Below are 18,769 nucleotides of genomic sequence, written 5' to 3'. Positions count from 1 at the left end.
GCCTGATGTGTCATTCCAAAAAATCTTTTCTCAGTCTCTGGGTTCTCTTAGTACTCGTTTGGTGAAGTCTTTTGATGTACACAGGGGGGTTATCTTTAGTATATACTACTTGTTGAGTTGTGCTTCCTCTGAATATGTGTCCTTCCTAATTTCTTGTAGCCTATGTATTCCCTGCTCCAAGGTTCTTAGGTTTGTCCCAGTTTCCTCATTGATGGCCCAAATAGTCTGGGGTTCACCTCAAGGTCTGTGATCCATCTTGAGTTTATTCTTGTGCATGGAGTTAAGTGAGGATCTTGCTTCATTTTTTTCTGCAGGTAGATATCCATTTCCCCCCAGCACCACTTGTGGAGGAGAGCATCCAGTTCCCATTTGATATTTTGGGGGCCCTATCAAAGATTAGTTGTCTGTATGCTGATAGTTTTATTTCTAGGTTTTCTGTTCTTTTCCATTGGTCTGAGTGTCTGTCATTATACCAGTATCACACTGTTTTGGCCACTGTGGCTGTATAATAGGTGTTAAAGTCAGGTAAAGCAAGCCCTCTGGCTTTTTCCTTCTTTTTGAGGAGTTCTCTGATAATTCTGGGTCTCTTCCCTCTACATATGAAGTTGGTAGTCAGTTTTTCCAATTCTTCAAAGAAAGATGTCGGTATTTGTATCAGGGTAATTTGAACTTAGATAGTGCCTTGGGTAGGATTGTCATCTTTGTGAGCATTCTGATCCAGGAGCATGCAATATCCGTCCATTTGTGGAGGTCACTTTTGATATCTTGTAATAGTATTCTGCAGTTTTCCTTGTACAAATATTTTTGTTTGCTTGTTTGGATATATCCCCAGATATTTCAATTGTGTTCGGCTATTGTGAAGGGGACTACCTTTTTGGTATCCTTTTCTATAATCTTATTTGATGTAGATAGCAATCCAATAGACTTCTGTTTGGTGATCCAGTATCCTGCTACTCTGCCATATTCATCTATCAGTTCTAGCATTCCTACTGTGGCGCTTTTGGGGTTATAAAATCATGTCATCTGCAAATAATGATAGTTTCACCTTTTCTTTCCCTAGACAAATACATTTAATGCCTTTCCTTTGTCTTATGTTGTTAGCTAGGACCTCCAGTACGATGTTGAATAAAATAGGGACAAGGGGAATCCTTGTCTGGTCCCCTTTTTCAATGGGGGTGTTTTCATCTTTTCTCCATTGACTAGCATGCTGGCTGTTGGTTTTTCATGTATCATTTGTATGATATTGAGGAATTTGTAACTAGGAATATGATTCGTGTGTTCATCACTGTGGGCACAGATTGTGTGCAGTTGCCTGTGGAGGGTAGCAGCTCCAGTCTAGGGTTAGCAACGAGGAAGGCACTTGGAAGGGTGGGGGCGGGGGGGGGATCTCAGTGGGGGTGGCGCTGCTTTCCCTGTGAGCAAGAATCTGGGTGGAATATCTAATGGTTACTGCAGTAACCTGATCTGAGTCCAGCATTTAACTTCCCTGCTTTGATGGGGTGGGGTGTGGGGCTTCAGACAGCTCTTGAGAGGGAATTACTATGGTGGGAGGGGAGGGAGATCCCAGTACTACTGTGCTGCTTTCCCTGTGGGCAAGAATCTGGGTGGGAAATCTAAATGACTCCTATGGTGCTCTGATCTGAGTCTGAGTTCTTTGGCTGATGGCAGTCAGAGCCTTAGAGCTGAAGGAATCACGTGGAGGCCCTGGCCAACCCTGAGATGTTTACAATGCCAATGAACCCATAAGACTTCCCACCCATTTTCCTATAATCTTCCTGCATTGTGCATCATTGCATGTGTTTCATGAGTCTGAAGGGGACTTTATAGATTGCTATGACACATATGGGCTAATATGGGACTTATGGACTTGATCTGGACTGGGCTAGGGTGTTTTCTCAATATTCTATTGCTCTTGTATGTAAAGCTCTTTCTTATACACACCTGAGTGTCTATGAATTTGTTTCTCTAGTCTACTCAGACTAACACATACTTGTCTTCCAAATTCCCTAGCATAGACAAATGAGTGCCTCCAGTGCTTCATCAACTTGTTGAAACATTTCATTTGGTATTCCATAAATTCCTGAAGCTTTGTTTTTGCCTAATGCTTTCAGTGCAGCCTGAACTTCTTCCTCTATGTATCATTGGTTCTTCATCATATGCTAGCTCTTGAAATGGATGAATGTCAAGTAGTTCTCTTTCAATACAGCGACTCTATGTATTTTCCCATCTTATTTAATGCTTCCTGGGTCATTCAATATTGTGCCCATAGAATCTTATCCATTCCATTTCACTCTGACACCTTCCAATTTTCCTAGACTCATACGTCATACCTTGCAAGTTCAAGTTATCAATTGATCTTTGCTTTGTTTCTGCTCATTTTGGGTCACGTCCCATCAGCCAATGAGGGCTTTCCTCCAGCCGCGTCATTATTTTGAATGCCTTCTGACTTCGGGCTTATCTTGCGGCACTGCTTCTAACAATGCCTTCGCTATTCATGAGGTTTTCAGCATTTGGCAATGTTTCCATACTATCCTGAGTTTTCAATTCCTCAGGAGTGGACAGCCAATTCCTTCTTCGTTCTCTGTGCTTAGTCCAGAAGATCTGCTGAAATCTGTTCACTTTGGGTAGATTTTCTGGTATTTGAAATAACATAGCTTCTCTATCCCAGCAACACACAAGCCACTGCAAAGTGACAGAAAAGTTGACAGACCAGTGGTGGTTGGTGCATATAGATGCAAGCTAAAATAGCATCATAGATTATTGTATTTTTGAAATACCCACCAGTGATCTGCTTGAGACTTTAGGGAAGCATATTGAGGTGTCTTTATTTTCAGACTCATTTCTGCAAGGCGTTCAATATCGAATTTCTTCAGATTCTTGCTGTGCCTTTGTGCACACAGGTAATCTTTGTACCCTGATCCTCATACAGTGGGAGTAAATTATAAAAGGAAAATGACATGGTGGCAGACCTAGTATTAATATGTGGATAAAACTTTGACCAAACATGAATTTCAAGTTTTCATAGTGTATTTAACTGAAAATGATGGTTTATTTTTTTTACCTCTGCACTAAATTGGTATCTTTACAAAAAAATAAAAAGACAGAAAGACAGAGAAAATGATAGTGGCAGGCTTAGGTGACCGTCAATAAGAAGGAAAGAGAAATTGTGCTTGTAAACCTGGATCAAGCTATTCTTCCTTTCTGTGCTCTTTCTCCCATTTCTCTGTCTGTTGGCTGGGGTTCCAGGGCTAGTGATATTTTCGAGCTATCTGTATGGCACCAGGAGGTGAGGAGTACACCTCTCCCATCCTCCTTTCTTGATGCAGCTACCAGCAGTACATCAATCTACAAAATTGCCCAGAACCATAGGAGAGGCAATCGTGCATCCTTCCTCCAGTGGGGACAATTGCGCCTGCTTTCGTTTCTCCTGGGCCTCTAGTCAGAACCCAGGAGCTAAAAGTGTAATAGCATTTCAATTTCTGCTTCTGAAACATGTACCCGCCCACTTTGTTTAGGTGAAAGGCTTAAACACTTGAGGATAATCTTAGACATTAAGTAAAAATAGCTCCCAGGATTGTGTGCTTAGGGTTGTAACTCTGTGCCTGAGGCCTATCGTTTTCCAGCTTTTCTAGCAAATACAATTATGGGGATACTTGAATCTCAGAATTGAAGGGTGATTTCAAGGTCATCTAGCTTGACTATAAGAAAGAAAATATATCAGTTGTATCCCCCCCCCCCCTTGAAAATTAGCATCATGTCTCCCAAGCTCTTTGTGTTAGTCCGGGTAGACTAGAGGAAAAAAATCATAAACGCGCGTATGTGTATAAGAAAGGGCTTTATGTACAAGAACAAGTGAATATTGAGAAAACATCCCAGCCCAGTTCAGATTAAGTCCAGAAGTCTGATATTGGCTCATATGTCTGATACCAATCTATAAAGTCCTCTTCAGACTCACAGAACACATGCAATGATGCTGAACACAGGAAGATCACAGGTCAGTGGGTGGAAAGTGTTGTGGATCCAGTGGCAGTGGAAGCATCTCAGTGCTGTCAGGGGTCTCCATGTGACTCCTTCAGCTTCAGGCCTCAAGTGTAGCTCCATGTGTCTTGTCCTCAGGAATGTCTTGCAGTGAGTGTGTGTCCCGCCTCCAGCAAACTATTTATCTCCTTAATGCCTCCAAATGAGGTCATCAGGCTGCTATTTGATTGAAAGGCTAAACTCCATCCCTTCACTATTAAGTCTCAAATTGACAACAGATTAGGGAACTACCATGCTCTTATACTTGAAAAAAAAAAAAACTGCACGCAAGGCAAATTTTCCTGGATAGCCTTCATTCTTGGCAAGAAAAATCTTAGTACCATGATGGATATAGATAATGAGGGAAACCTGCTTTCTATTTTGTAGTTATAAAAATATACTGCTAATCTGTTGAACCTGTCACGGCTTTGTGTTTTATTTTATTTTTGTTTATGCTCACGATTTCTCTGAAGCAATCACACTGCAAGGTCAACAGGGGTCCTTTAGACTGATCCATGACAATCTACCTAAAGAAGAGGAGAGATCTCTGATATTTATGTGCTATGGCCCCTTCCTTGACACAGAGCCCATGACAGACGTTTTTAACAGGTGTGGAAATGTTTGGATGCTATACACTTTGGTTCTGTGAACCAGGAAGAGGCAGGAGAAAGCAGCTTGCCTGATTCTGCCCTGGGCCTCTTCCCCGGCTGTTACTCCCTTCTTAGTCTGTGATCTAATTATCCTGCCATATTCGACACACAGGGGCCAGTCTTTGAGAAACCATGGTGAGAGATGAAGATGGAGCCTGCTGGCCCTAGAGAGTGAATCCATCCCTCTCATCATTCCTCTTCCCTTCTTTCTTCCCCTTTCTTTTAACATTGCATTAAAAAAAGGGGTACCTCAAGAAACGGAGAATTCAGAAGGCTTTTAAACATGCCTGCTGTAAGTCACCCCTCTCTGTACTCACAATGCAGGAGGACATCAGGCAGAGTAAGCACCTGCTCTCAGACCTGATCCCAGGGGGCTGCAGGCAAAGAAGGAAACAGGCTCTTGTGTAGTTGTCAAGGGTAAACAAATGGCTGTTAAATTTGTTGTGATGAAGGGCTGATCCCAGCAGCTGTTCAGGCCCACAGCCGCTGCTCAGACTGTGCTGAAACCTCCAATCAGACTGTTTTCTTGCTACTGCTGCTGGTTTTATAAAGCTGCCTGCGTGGTAGCTTTCTATTTCTATGGCACTTTAACGGTGATAAAGACCTGCTATGTCTGTGACTACATTTCATCCTCATGGTAACCCATGTGAAGTATGCACTGTTATTTACCACTCTTTTATGGAAGGTGGGGGCTGAGGATAACCAGTCTGCTCAAAAGCAAACTCAGCAAGGAGCAGAGATCCCCCTGGGTCCACAATCTGACTAGTCTTTTTGATCAGCTTAGTTGTTCACACTCCTATCCTCATCACACTTCCCTAGCAGAAATATGTGATGCTTAAACCTGGACATGTATCATGGTTACCTAGAAGACTTGATAAAGCAGATTGCTCTTCCCCACTATCAGATTTTGTGAATTCTGGGTCACCTGAGGGTTTCGGTTTAACAAAAGTGCATGAACTGTGGTTCAGAAACCACACTCATATCTAGAAGCAGGAGTCCCTGGGATACACTGATATAAGCTATACTGATTCCAAAAAGTTTGGCAGTTCAAACCCACCAAGAAGCACCTTAGAAGAAACGGACTGCTGATCAGCTTCTGAAAGTGTGTAGCCTTGAAAAGTCTTTGGAATAAAGCTCTTCTGAAGTACAATGAGCTCTCCCTGAGTAAGGTCACCATGACTTGATGGCAACTGTTTTGTTGTGGTGGTTTGTAGTATAGAGAAAGTCACTTGTCTTTAGTATAAGAATGTATTTTGCCAGCTACTTTTGGGAGATTTAATTCAATGTGAGAAATGCAGTTAGATATCAATGCTTTCTGAGTAAGATCCTGGGTTTTACAGAAGTCAGGGCTCCTGTAAGTGTCCGTGGTCCAGAGTAGCCTCCTCTTTCGACTCTGCTGGTGTTTCCACTCACTCATCTTCCTTTGCTTCCTCTAGAAAGCCTTCCTCACTGTCTTAGTCTGGTTTTCCAAGAAAAAGACTCCCGGGAAGATGGCGATGGAGTGACACATACCAGAGGGACTCCACAGAATTCAGCCCAGGAGAGTTGCTTAGAGGGAAATTCAATGCTGCTGGAATGCAGGAGGAGAATCATAAAGATAAGTATGCACAGACCCATGGGGTTTTGAGCGGCTGGGCTTTTGGCTTACCTCAGTGGAAGCCGGATAGGGCTTGACCTTGGCCCCACAACTGTCTTTGCTGGAGCTGGGAGTATTTGGAGCCCATAGGGGGGCTTGGTCACAACACAGTCGCTGTTTGCCCCAGCCTGCTTCGGGACGGGACTGGAGCCTTGAAGCTCCATGGGCAGGGATCAGGGTTCAACTACATTGTTGCTTTTGTTTCCATCTTTCTTCTCTGTCCCCTCACGGTATTGGAGGGCTGCCCAGAGGCTTTTTCTCTGGGCTCAGCTACGGCTTGCTGCCACCACCTCTGGACAGGGACTAAACCCTTGCAGCTCCATGGGAGGAGATCAGGACTCAGCTACATTCTTGCTTTTGCTTCCCTCTTCTCTATATCCCCGCACAGTCTAAGGGGTCCTACTTTTTATTTTTTTCTCCTCTTTGTCTTTCCTGTTCTCTCACACGCAACTGCTAACCTCCAGACAACTCCCCTTAGCCTAGGGCATTTACCCCTGCACCACACCCAGATAGGTAAGCTCCACCCTGTTTAGCTAGCCTGAGGTGGGGAAAGCCATGCTTTCACTCCAGGGGATACTCTGCCCAACTTCTTACAGGGGATTTCCTGTCTTTATATCTGGGGGCATAAGGCAGCCTCAGGCAAAACTAGTCAACATTCAAAGCTGTGGCAAGAACCTCTGCCCAACCTGCTCAACACCAAAGCAAGCAACCCACCAGCATTCTGGGGCACTCCACTGAGAGGGAAGCTACAGGAGGATAAAGTGGTAGGTTAACTCCATAGTGAAATTAGCTGTAGGCAGTTAGAAGAAGCATTGCTACAAGTCTCCCAGAGCGAGCCAGTGCTCTTCGAGTCCCTGGAAAATGGCACCTGGCTCCTCTAAAACAACACAATGCAAAAAGCCATCAACCCCAATGACCTCAATGAAAATATAAAGAAACAAAAGGCAACGGCAGAAGATGGCCCGAACATAATGACATGCATAGAAGAAGCAGACATTGAGCTGCCACACAAAGAAATTTTTAGAATGCTGCTTGGAGTTATACAGGATATGAGGGAAACAATACAGAAAAAGGATGAAATGATAGAGGAGATAAAGACCATACACCAAAGGGAAATACCAAGAGTTTGGGAGGAGCTAACAAAAAACAGTAGCAGAAACGGTCCTCTAGAAATGACTGGAAGTATCAGAGAGCCACGTCAGTGGCTTGGAGGACAGACAAGCAGACTTTAACAAACGTGAACAAAAATCTAATAAAATAATCAGAGAAGCTGAAGAAAACCTAGGAGCTATCTCTGATGTTATGAAGCAGAACACGTTAGAATGATTGGCTTACTGGAGAAAGACACAACAAAGAAGTCATCTGCAACAATAGTGAGAGAGGAGGGAGGGGAAAAAAAAAGAGGACCTGGTGCAAGGGGCTTAAGTGGAGAGCAAATGCTTTGAGAATGATTGGGGCAGGGAATGTATGGATGTACTTTATACAATTGATGTATGTATGTGTATGGATTGTGATAAGAGTTGTATGAGTCCCTAATAAAATGTAAAAAAAAGAAAAAAAAACAATAGTGAGAGAATTCTTGGAGTAAAACTTCTCCAGCTTAATGAATGGAAACCAGGCAACCATGCGGGGGCTGAAAGAACGCAAGCTAGACTGAATCCCAAGAAGAAGTCACCAAGGCATATAATAGTTAAACTATTCAATTTTGAGGAAAAGTGGTATCCTATATAATAGCCAAGCACAAATGGAAGTTTTTAGGGATACACCTGACTAAAAGAACAAAAGATCTATACGGGGAAAACTACAGAACACTATTACAAGAAACCAAGAGTGACCTCAACAAATGGAAGAATATCCCATGCTTGTGGATTGCAAGACTCAATAGAGTCAAGATATCAGTTCTGCCAAAGGCACTATATAGGTTTAATGCAATCCTGATACAATTACCCTCATCTTTCTTCAAGGAAATTGAAAAACTGATTACCAAGTTCATATGGAGAGGGACGAATCCCAGAATTAGCAGAGAACTCCTCAAGAAGAAGGACACACTGGGAGGGCTTACTTTACTGGACTTCTAAGATATACTATACAGCCACAGTTTTCAAAAATGCATGTTATTGGTACAATGACAGATACCCAGACCAGTGGAAAAGAACTGAAAACCCAGAAATAAGACAACTGATCTTTAATAAGGGCCCCAAAAATATCAAATAGGAAGCAGATGCACTCTTTAACAAGTGGTCCTGGGAAAAAATGGATATTTACTTGCAGAAAAATGAAGGAAGACCCTTATCTCACTCCATGCACAAGAATAAACTCAAGGTGATCACAGACCTTGAAGTTAACCCCCAAACTATTAGGGCCATCTATGAGGGAATTGGGACCAACTTGAGAACTTTGGCACAGGGACTACACAGACTATCAGAAATAGGGAAGGACACAAACACAGAGGAGGCACAAATTGACAAATGGGATATACTGAAGATAAAACACCTGTATACATAAAAAGAATTCACCAAGAGAGTAATAAGAGAGTCCATGGACCGGGAAACATCTTTAGCAATGACACATCAGACAAAGGCCTTATTACTAAAATCTAGAATACTCTGCTGCTAGCTTCCAAAAAGAAAAAAAACCCAACTAATTGGCCACTGAGGAGGTGGGCAAAGGACCTGAACAGAAGTTTCACAGGGGCAGAAATCTGAATGGCGAACAAACATATGAGAAAATGTTCCCGATCCTTATCCATAAGAGAAATGCAAATTAAAGCAACAATGAGGTACCACCTAACACCATCAAAGGTAGCCTAATTAAAAAAATCAGAAAGCAGCAAGTGTTGGAGGGGCTGTGGTGAGACAGGAACTCTTATCCACTGTTGGTGGACTTGTAAGTATGTACGACCACTGTGGAAATCGATCTGGCGATATCCAAAACAGATGGAAATCGAGTTACCATATGACCCAGCCATCTCCCTACTGGGAAAATAGCCAGAAGAGTCAAGAAACAAACCAGGGCCAGACATCTGTGCTCCAATGATCATGGGGGCACAGTTCACAATTGCAAGGAGTTGGAAGCAACCCAAATTTACATCAACTGATGATTGGATTAAAAAACTGTGGTATATACATACAATGGAGTACTATGCATCGCTAAAAAGCAGTGATGAACGTATCAAGCACATCTCTGCATGGGAAGAACTAGAGGAAATCATGCTAAGCGAAGTAAGTCAAGCACTAAAGGACAAGTACAACATGAAATGAGTTAGCTGAGGTAAGCTTTTAAAGAAATACAAAAGGGACATAGGGGAATAGCTACTGTATGCAAATATTCCTGTGGTGAGAACCAGGTAATATGGCAGTGACAAAATCAAGTACAGGATATACATGGTAGACAACTAAAAAGGAAATGGGGAAAGGGAAAAATAATAATAATAATAAAGAAATGTGTCGCGGGGGCACAGAGAACAAACCCACCCAAGGGGAGTGTATTGTATATACCTCCATAGGGAAAGTGGGACCAGACTTCAACCCAGTGCTCCGAGATGTGAATGCAACATGCTGGCGTGGAGAAGGGAACCAGTGGAGAGGTCTGGGGGGCCAGGCCCAATTCCAACTACTAAGTGGACAGCTGCCCCTCCCCCCAGAAGAAGTAATTTCAAAAGATGGCATTGAAGCTGCAGCTCCAAGAGAGGGACATATCTGATCGGAGCACACGATCAGATGAAGTGGGAGGAGGATAGAGTGGACCACATCCTGGCCCAGCAGGCCTTGAAGACGATGATCCCAATTAGAGCAGCCAGTCCACAGAGAGGACCACATGGCCAGCCCCACGATGAGACATGACACCCCTCACTGACCCATAGACCTACAGGGGACAACACTGGAGACACAGTGTGGGGATTGCGCCCAATCTGATCCTGCCACACCAAGACAAAACGCTAAGGTGGTGCAACAGAACAGCAAAGGAATGGAGCGGCGAGGTCCCCAGTGAATGCTGAAGGTGGACTTTGGGGCCAGGGCATGGTGCCCCAACAGACTGGACTGGAAAACACTCCTAAAGGCCAACAAACAATCTTGAACTAACAACAAGCTTTTCTTTCTTGTGTTTTCTTTTGTTTTGTCATTGGTTTCTTTTTGTTTTGTTGTATATGGTTGCTTTGTTTTCCTCTGTCTTGTTTTTGTGCATGTTATTATATCCGCAGTTCTGTCTTAATAAGATAGGCTGGATGAACAATTGGAGGAGAAAACAATGGGACCAACAGTTCCAGGAGCACAGGGGAGAGAGAGAGGTGGGGTGAAAGGAAGTGGTGTTAACAAACCCAGGAACAAGGGAACAACAACTGATCCAAATATGTGGTTAGGAGGGTGTGGGAGGCCTGGTAGGGCATGATCAAGGGTATTGTAACAAAGAGGAATTGCTGAAACCCCGGTGGGGACTGAGCATGATAGTGGGACAGGAGGGAAGTCAAGGGTAATAGAGGAAAGAGCTGGGAGCAAAGGGCATTTATAGAGGTCTAGATAAAGACATGTACATATGCAAATATATTTATATATGAGGATGGGGAACTAGATCTATGTGCATATATCTATAGGTTTAGTATTAAGGTAGCAGAAGGACACTGAGCCTCCACTGAAATACTCCCTCAATCCAAGGATACTTTCTTCTATTAAAATGGCATTCTATGATGCTCACCTTCCTGACACAACCGCTGAAGACAAAGCAGGTGAATAACCAAATGTGGTGAAGTAAGCTGATGGTGCCTGGCTATCAAAAGATATAGCATCTGGGGTCTTAAAAGCTTGAAGGTAAACAAGTGGCCATCTAGCTCAGAAGCAACAAAGCCCACATAGAAGAAGCACACCAGCCTGTGTAATCACGAGGTGCCAAAGGAATCAACTTTCAGGTATCAAAGAAAAAAAATCATGTCATTGTGTGCTCACCTCCATGATATGATCTCTGAAGAAAAATGGGTGCATAAGCAAATGTGGCGAAGAAAGTTGATGGTGCTTGGCTATCAAAAGATATAGCGTCTTGGGTCTTAAAGGCTTGAAGGTAAAGAAATGGCCATCTAGCTCAGAAGCAACAAAGCCCACATGGCAGAAGCACACAAGCTTGTGTGATCAGGAGGTGTTGAAGAGATCAGGCATGAGGCATCAGCAGAACTAAAAATGTTACCATAATGAATGAGGGGGGAGTGCAGAGTGGGACCCAAAGCCCATTTGTTGGCCACTGGAGATCCCCTAGCACAGTGGTCTCGGGGAGGAGAAGAGCCAGTCAGGGTGTGATGTAGCAATGATGTAAAATACAACTTTCCTCTACTTCTTAAATGCTTCCTCCCCACCCACTATCATGATCTGAATTCTCCCTTGCAAGTTTGGCTAGACAAGAGGATGCACACTGGTATAGCTAGGAACTGGAAACACAGGGAATCCAGGGCAGATGATCCCTTTAGGACCAGTGGTGTGAGTGGTGATACAGGGAGGGTAGAGGGAGGGTGGGTTGGAAAGGGGGATCCAATTACAATGATCTACATGAGACCTCCTCCCTTAGGGATGGACAACAGAAAAGTGGTTGAAGGGAGACGTCAGACAGGGCAAGATATGACAAAATAATAATTTATAAATTGTCAAGTGTTCATGAGGGAGAGGGGGAGTGGGGAGAGATGGGTAAAAATGAGGACCTGATGCCAGGGGTTTAAGTGGAGAGCAAATGTTTTGAGAATGATGAGGGTAATGACTGTATATATGTGCTTTATACAATTGATGTATATATGGATTGTGATAAGAGTTGTATGAGCCCTAATCAAATGATTAAAAAAGAAAGAAAGAAAAGGACTCTGGAATAAGAATTCTAGTTCAAATGATTCATTTGTGAAATTATGTAAATACTGGTGGAAGGCAAGAAATTTTCACTGAAGGAAGAAAACCTGTTTCACTATATGTTAGTACATATGCTTAACATAATTTGTGGGGATGGATAGTTGAATATGCTTTCAAGGCATATATGTATATCCATCCTTGAGTGGAACAAATAAACACTTTTCTACCAGTTGAAAGGTTGGCAGTTCTAACCCACTCAGAGGCATCTTGGAAGAGGGACCTGATGATCTATTTCTAAAAGTTCATATTTTTGAACTCTAAGGAGTAGTTCTATCCTGTGCATGAGGGGTCTCTATGTGTAAGGACTGATTCCACAGCAAGCAACAAGGAATATGGCATATAGGATATAGAATACAGAATATAGAAATAGTTCTCTGTATCCATAGGGCTTGGTTCTGGTAACCACGTGGATACCCAAATCCATGGATGTTACTACTCCCTGCCATTGAGTTGATGCCGACTTATCTCGATCCTATAGGACAGGGTGTAGGACAAGGTAGAACTGCTTCTAGTAAGTTTCTGAGACAGTAAATCTTTAGGACAATAGGAAACCACATATTTCAGTGGCAGAGTGCTGGGGATGGGGGCATGGTCCAAACTACTCACCTTCCAGTTCTTAGCTCAATTCATAACCAGTATCCTTCATGGATGCTAAAGTTCCTTAAATAAAATAGTGTGTTATCTGCATGTAATCTACACACATTCTCCAGTATATTTTAAATTATTTCTAGACGATGTATAGTATCTAAAACAATGTAGACTCACCAATGACCACTAATCCACAAACATTAATTTATTTCTGACTCAAATCATTCCTGAGACTCATATTTGAGTCTGAAAGGTTACAGGTTTGAATCCACTCAGAGGCGTCTCAGAAGAAAAGCCTGGCAATTTATTTCTGAAAAATGAGCCACTGAAAACCTAATGGGCAGAAAGTTCTACTCTAGCACACATAATAAGTTCATAGGAATTAGAGTTCAATGCATGGCAACTGGTTTATAACATTTTCATTTTTATATGAATTTTCAATTTGTTATATACTGTGATCTTGTTATGTACAGTTACAATATTTTATTTTATTTTAAAAATAAAGTTATTGGAACTTCTTCCACATATCATACGATTGAAGAATTCAATCATATCAAGAAGAGTTGTACAATCATTACCACAATCAATTTTAGAAACTTTTATTCTTCCTTGTACTCATTGTTATTTGTTCAATATTGGCTTTTAATTGCGGCAAAATATACAAAGCAAAACAATTCAATAATTTCTTCTGCATGTATAATTCAATAATTTCTTCTGCATGTATAATTCAATAATTTCTTCTGCATGTATAATTCAGTGCCATTATTTATAATCTTTGTATAAACAAGGATTATAATTGTTTGCACAACCATTATTGATATTTTCCCCAAATTATTCCACCACCATTAACAAAAACTGAATGACCCCTAAGCAAAAGCTCTTCCTCCATCACCCATGGTAACTATTGGTCAAGTTTGGTTTCTTCTTCTTTCTTTTTTGGTAGTATTTTTCTTGATATAATATGCACAAATAATACACATCCATAGTTAATTTTAAAAAACAGTTTATTAGGGACTCATACATAGTCAAATGTTTTTTAAAAAAGTTTTATATACAGCATCGCAATCAGTTCTAGGGATCCTTCCACTTTCCCACATTTCTTGTTAGTTCCCCCCAATTCCCTTCATGCCCTCCCCATGGTCCCAATAAACTATCACATCAGTTATTATCTCTATGCATGCACTCCTTTGTCCTCTATAAGCTGGGAAACCTAGGAAAAACATGAAAAAATGAAACAGAAAGAAGAAAATTATAATAATATAAATATAAAGAGGAAAAATTAAAACCTACCAAGAATATTTACACAGTCAGAGAAGAAATTTCTATCATGGAACAAGAGAGAAATACTTGAGTTTAGAGCACATTCATGTTGGGTCAAGAGGGAGGTCAACTGATCAATTATCATATTATACCATGATTCAATTCACCATAATCAAGTTGACAATAATCTCTATCTGACAGTAAAGCTGTCCCTGAACTGTGGCTTGAGGGGATCTGCCAAAGGGGCTCTAATCTGATTAGACACTTTGCAGATGGATTCTGAACTGTCACTGTCTTCCATAGCCTCTACAATTTGTGTGTTCACAAGTTAAGCTCTGATACTTTTTCCTTCATCATATAAAAATTTTGTTATTGTCATATTTGTTTCACACAGGCCGGTGTGGTTCTTTGATGTGGACTTGGTTGACACCTCACTTAGAAGGCTGTTCATTTGAATACAAGCCTTTAAGATCCTAGACATTATCCCCACTGATAGCCGGGTACCATCTGGTTTCACCACACTTTGGTAGAGCACCCTTATCTTCAGTGATCCCTTCATTGAGTTAGTATAGAGTAGGGCCATGATATAAGAACAACTAAGTATCCTTGGACTGGGGCTAGAATTACGTGGGAGCCCAGAACCCATGTGCTTGTCCCAGTGAAATGAATGACTCTGATTTACTTGGGAGGTCAAATTGTGACAAAAACAAACACCAGCAAGAAAAACAAACCAAAACAAAAAAACCAAACATACACCCAAGCAAAGAAACAAAAAAGAAACGTTTTCAATGTACCAGGGGAATGACAACATCAATAATTTATCTAATGGCATAGAATTTAAGCTACTGTTGACATGAAGAGTTTATGTGCGCGTAGTCCATCTGCGAGCTCCAATCCACGTGTTGTTGCTTTGTACAGATTAATAATTTCTTGATCGGTGAGTTCTGTTTACATTGAGCATGGGAATTATTGCTAGGGGAAAATTATCTGTAACATTTCTGACAAAGGCAAATCCATGACCAGCAGATTGATATATGTCATAGTCATAGAAGGGGAGCATGGAGGTACTAAATATATGTTGGTTCTAGATCCACTTTCATTGGACATCCACTAAGTCAGAGGTCGCACCCAAGGTCCAACAACTGCCATTTCCAAAGTCTTGGCATGGCCATCCTTTGCTTCCTCTCCCATCAGGGAATTTCAGTCCTAAGTCCAAGGGTACAGGTAGTTTGAGGAAAGGTCCAGTTTTATTCAGCCAGGCTTCCATGTCGAGGCCTCTGGTGTGGTCCTTGGCAGATGTTATATTCCCTGACCTGAAAGGGCAGCATCTAAGGTCCATGGCATGGCTCACTGAAGGTAGGGTAGAAACATATTCAAAGTGGCTACCCAGGAACATAGAACATGGTTTATTCTCCCCTTAAGTTCCCTGCAATTATTGTTTAGCATTTCTTCACAATGTGAGGTTGCATCTCCTCATTTATGCACCATACCCACCAACAGAAATATCAGAGTCTCCTCTGAGATGTAGATGCTCCCCTCCTCTGGTCTTAACTTGATTTTCCAGTAAGGTTCTCTCATTCCTGGGGAGGGCCTATTGATTTGTTTCAGCCTTGTCTCAATGTCATATGGTATCAAGTGGATGGTCTTCCCCTTTCCCCCCTTCTTGAAGGAGTGACCCTAACCCACGTGAAGTCTCCTCTTTCAAAGTGGTTCTTATGAATGCACATAATGGGGGTGATGTATGGTTCATGGATGGTAGGCAGACATTTGATCCCTTTGGAAATAGTTTTCTAAGATTTGTTTAATTGGTATTTCTCCTTAGAGTAGTGGACTCATACTATATTTGTCCTTCTGTAATTGACTAGCTTTCCTCAGCAGAACGGCTTCCAAATTAATTCCATTGCATGAGGTGTTTAACGCTTTCATCACTGTCTTTAGGGGTGTATGGTATCCCATTGTGCATGTATATCATATTATCTTTTATTCCACTCTGGGGAATTCGGGCTGCTTCTAGTTTCTTACTGTTGGGAACTGTGCTTATATAAACATGGGGGAATATATATCCACTTGTTTTGTGCCTCTGATTTTGTAGGGCTATATGCCTAATAGTTGTATTGCTGGATTGTATGGGATTTCAATTTCCAATTGCTTTAAATATCACTATATCGTTTTCCATAGTGGTTTCCTGTATTTACAAGTCTACAAGCAGCGTCAATGAGTTCCAATCTCTCCACAGCCTTTCCAGCATTGTCTATTTTCTTTTTGATTGGGTTGGCATTGTGGGTGTAGGCTGGTATCTCAAGCTGGTCTTTATTTGCATTTCCCAAATGGCTAGTGATTGTATTTTTTTCATGTGTTTGCTAGCCATTTGTTCTTAGTTTTTGGTGAACTGTCTGTTCATGTCTCCCCACCCCCCACCACTTCTTATTGAGCTGTTGTAGAGTTCTGCAGATTTTGGTAATTAGAGTCTTGTCCTATGTGTCACTGGTAATTTTACCCCTCAGCCCATGGGCTCTCATTTGACCATTCTGATGAAGTCTTTTCATGTGCATAGGTGATGTAATTTCAGCATGTCCCAGTCATCTATTTTGTCTTCTGCTGTGAGTTCTTCCTTCAGTATTCTACGCATGCCCTGCAATAGGGACCTTAAATTGTTCCCATCTTCTCATTGGGGTATCCTGATAGCTCTGGGGTTTACATTTAAGTTTTTAATCCATATTGAGGTCATTTTTGAACATGGGGTGACATATGGGTCTTGTTTCTTCTTCTGCATATGGAAATCCAACTTGTGAAACACCATTTGTGGAAGAGGCTGTCTTTGTCTCCTTGGATATTTCTAGGTTCTTGGTCGAAGATTCGTTGCCTGTAGGCTGATCATTTATGTCTGGGTTTTCTGTTGTGATTCATTGTCTATATATCTCTTGTACCCGTATCAGGCATGTGATAGTTAGGTTTATTGTGCCAACCTGGCCAATAGGAACATCAGGTCACAGTTTGATTGGAGGGCAAAGAGATAAATGGCCCTTCAAGGCCTGCCCGCCTCTCTCTTGCTCTTTGGTGATCGGAGCATGCTGGAGTGCTCATGCTGCTGCTGTAGCTGTTCTCTGCCTCCACTTGTGAGCTGCACCACCTGTAGGCCAGGACAGCCCAGAGTTCCTGTTGCAGGTCTTGTGTTTGAGGCTGCTTTAAGATCTGCTTTGCCACACTGCTGGTGCATTCATAATACATCACTTGAGCTTGAGACTGGTGAATTCTATCGCCTTGCATTGTTTGCATTTGACATCTCATCTCTGCCTGCTTCCTGAAGCTCCTGAACTACTTACTGACTGTTGGTGACCAGACTCTGCTTGCCTTGCCCCAGGGAAGACTCTGCTGTCTGCTTCCTTGACCTTGGCCCCACAGCCCACATGAGTTGAAAGACTTCCAGTGTATTAACTGTCCCACAGAAGTGAGTTGAACTGAACCCTCAGTACTGCTGTGTGGACTAATTAGCTCTTATAATCCTTCTTTGTGTATAAATATTTATATGTATACATACATATATAAAATCTTAAGTGTCCTGGTCTCATTTCTGTAGAGAGTGCTGCCTTAACACAAGGCTGTTTTTACTACTGTGGCTATGCAGTAGTTTTTTTAGGTCAGGTAGAGTAAGGCCTCTTACTTGGTTTTTCTTTTTAAGAAATTATTTGCTCATCCTTAGTCTTTTGCCTACCAATAAGGAATTGGTAAGTAGTTTTTCCATTTCTTTAAAATTTGTTTGGGATTTGGATTGTGTTGTATCTGTAGATTGTTTTTAGGTAGTGTTGACATTTTCACAATATTTAGTCTACCCGTCTATGTGACTGATATAATCTTCCACTTATGTAGGTCTTTTTGGTTTATTGTCATAATGTTCTGTAGTTTTCTCTGTATAGCTATTTTGTTTTGTTTTTTAGTTTGGTGTATTCCTAAGTATTTCATCTTTTGTGTGGATATTGTAAATGGTATTGGTTTTTTAATGTCTTTTTTGTAACTCTCTTCAGTGGTATACAGGAATCTGATTGATTTCTGGTTGTTAATTTTTTATCTTGCTGCCTTGATTGTTTCCAGTATGTGGTTTGTGTGGATTATGTAGATGTATATATCTGCATATACCTATATACATATGTATAGGGTCATATGTATATATAGGATCATATCATCTGCAAACAGTGAGAGTTTCACTTTTTTCTTTCTTTTTTTAAGCATTTTATTAGGGGCTCATAGAACTCTTATCACAATCCATACATATACATACATCAATTGTATAAAGCACATCCGTCTATTTTTGCCTATTTTTGTATTTCCTTGATTTCTTTTTGTTGTCTGATGGCTCTAGCTGACTTCCAGTACAGCGTTGAATAAGAGTGGTGATAGGGGACATCCTTGAAATGTTCCTAGCTTTTATCCTTCGAGTGTGATATTGGCTGTTGGTTTTTTACCTATGACTTTTATTATATTGAAAGATTTCCCCTCTATTCCTATTTTGTTGAGTGTTTTGATAAAAAAAAGCATGTTGGATAATATCAAATGCCTTTTCTGCATCTACTGATATGATCATGTGTCTTTTATTCTTTGTCTTGTTTGTGTGGTAGATTACATTGATTGTGTTATTTTGAATACTGATCCATCCTTGCATCCCTGGAATGAATCCCACTTGATCATGGTGAATTTTGTTGTTGTTGTTGTTGTGACATTGTATTGTATTGGGCAGAATTTTG

The sequence above is a fragment of the Tenrec ecaudatus genome, chromosome 10, assembly GCF_050624435.1.
Source record: "Tenrec ecaudatus isolate mTenEca1 chromosome 10, mTenEca1.hap1, whole genome shotgun sequence".
Classification (NCBI taxonomy): Eukaryota; Metazoa; Chordata; class Mammalia; order Afrosoricida; family Tenrecidae; genus Tenrec; species Tenrec ecaudatus.
This window is presented reverse-complemented; position numbering follows the sequence as displayed.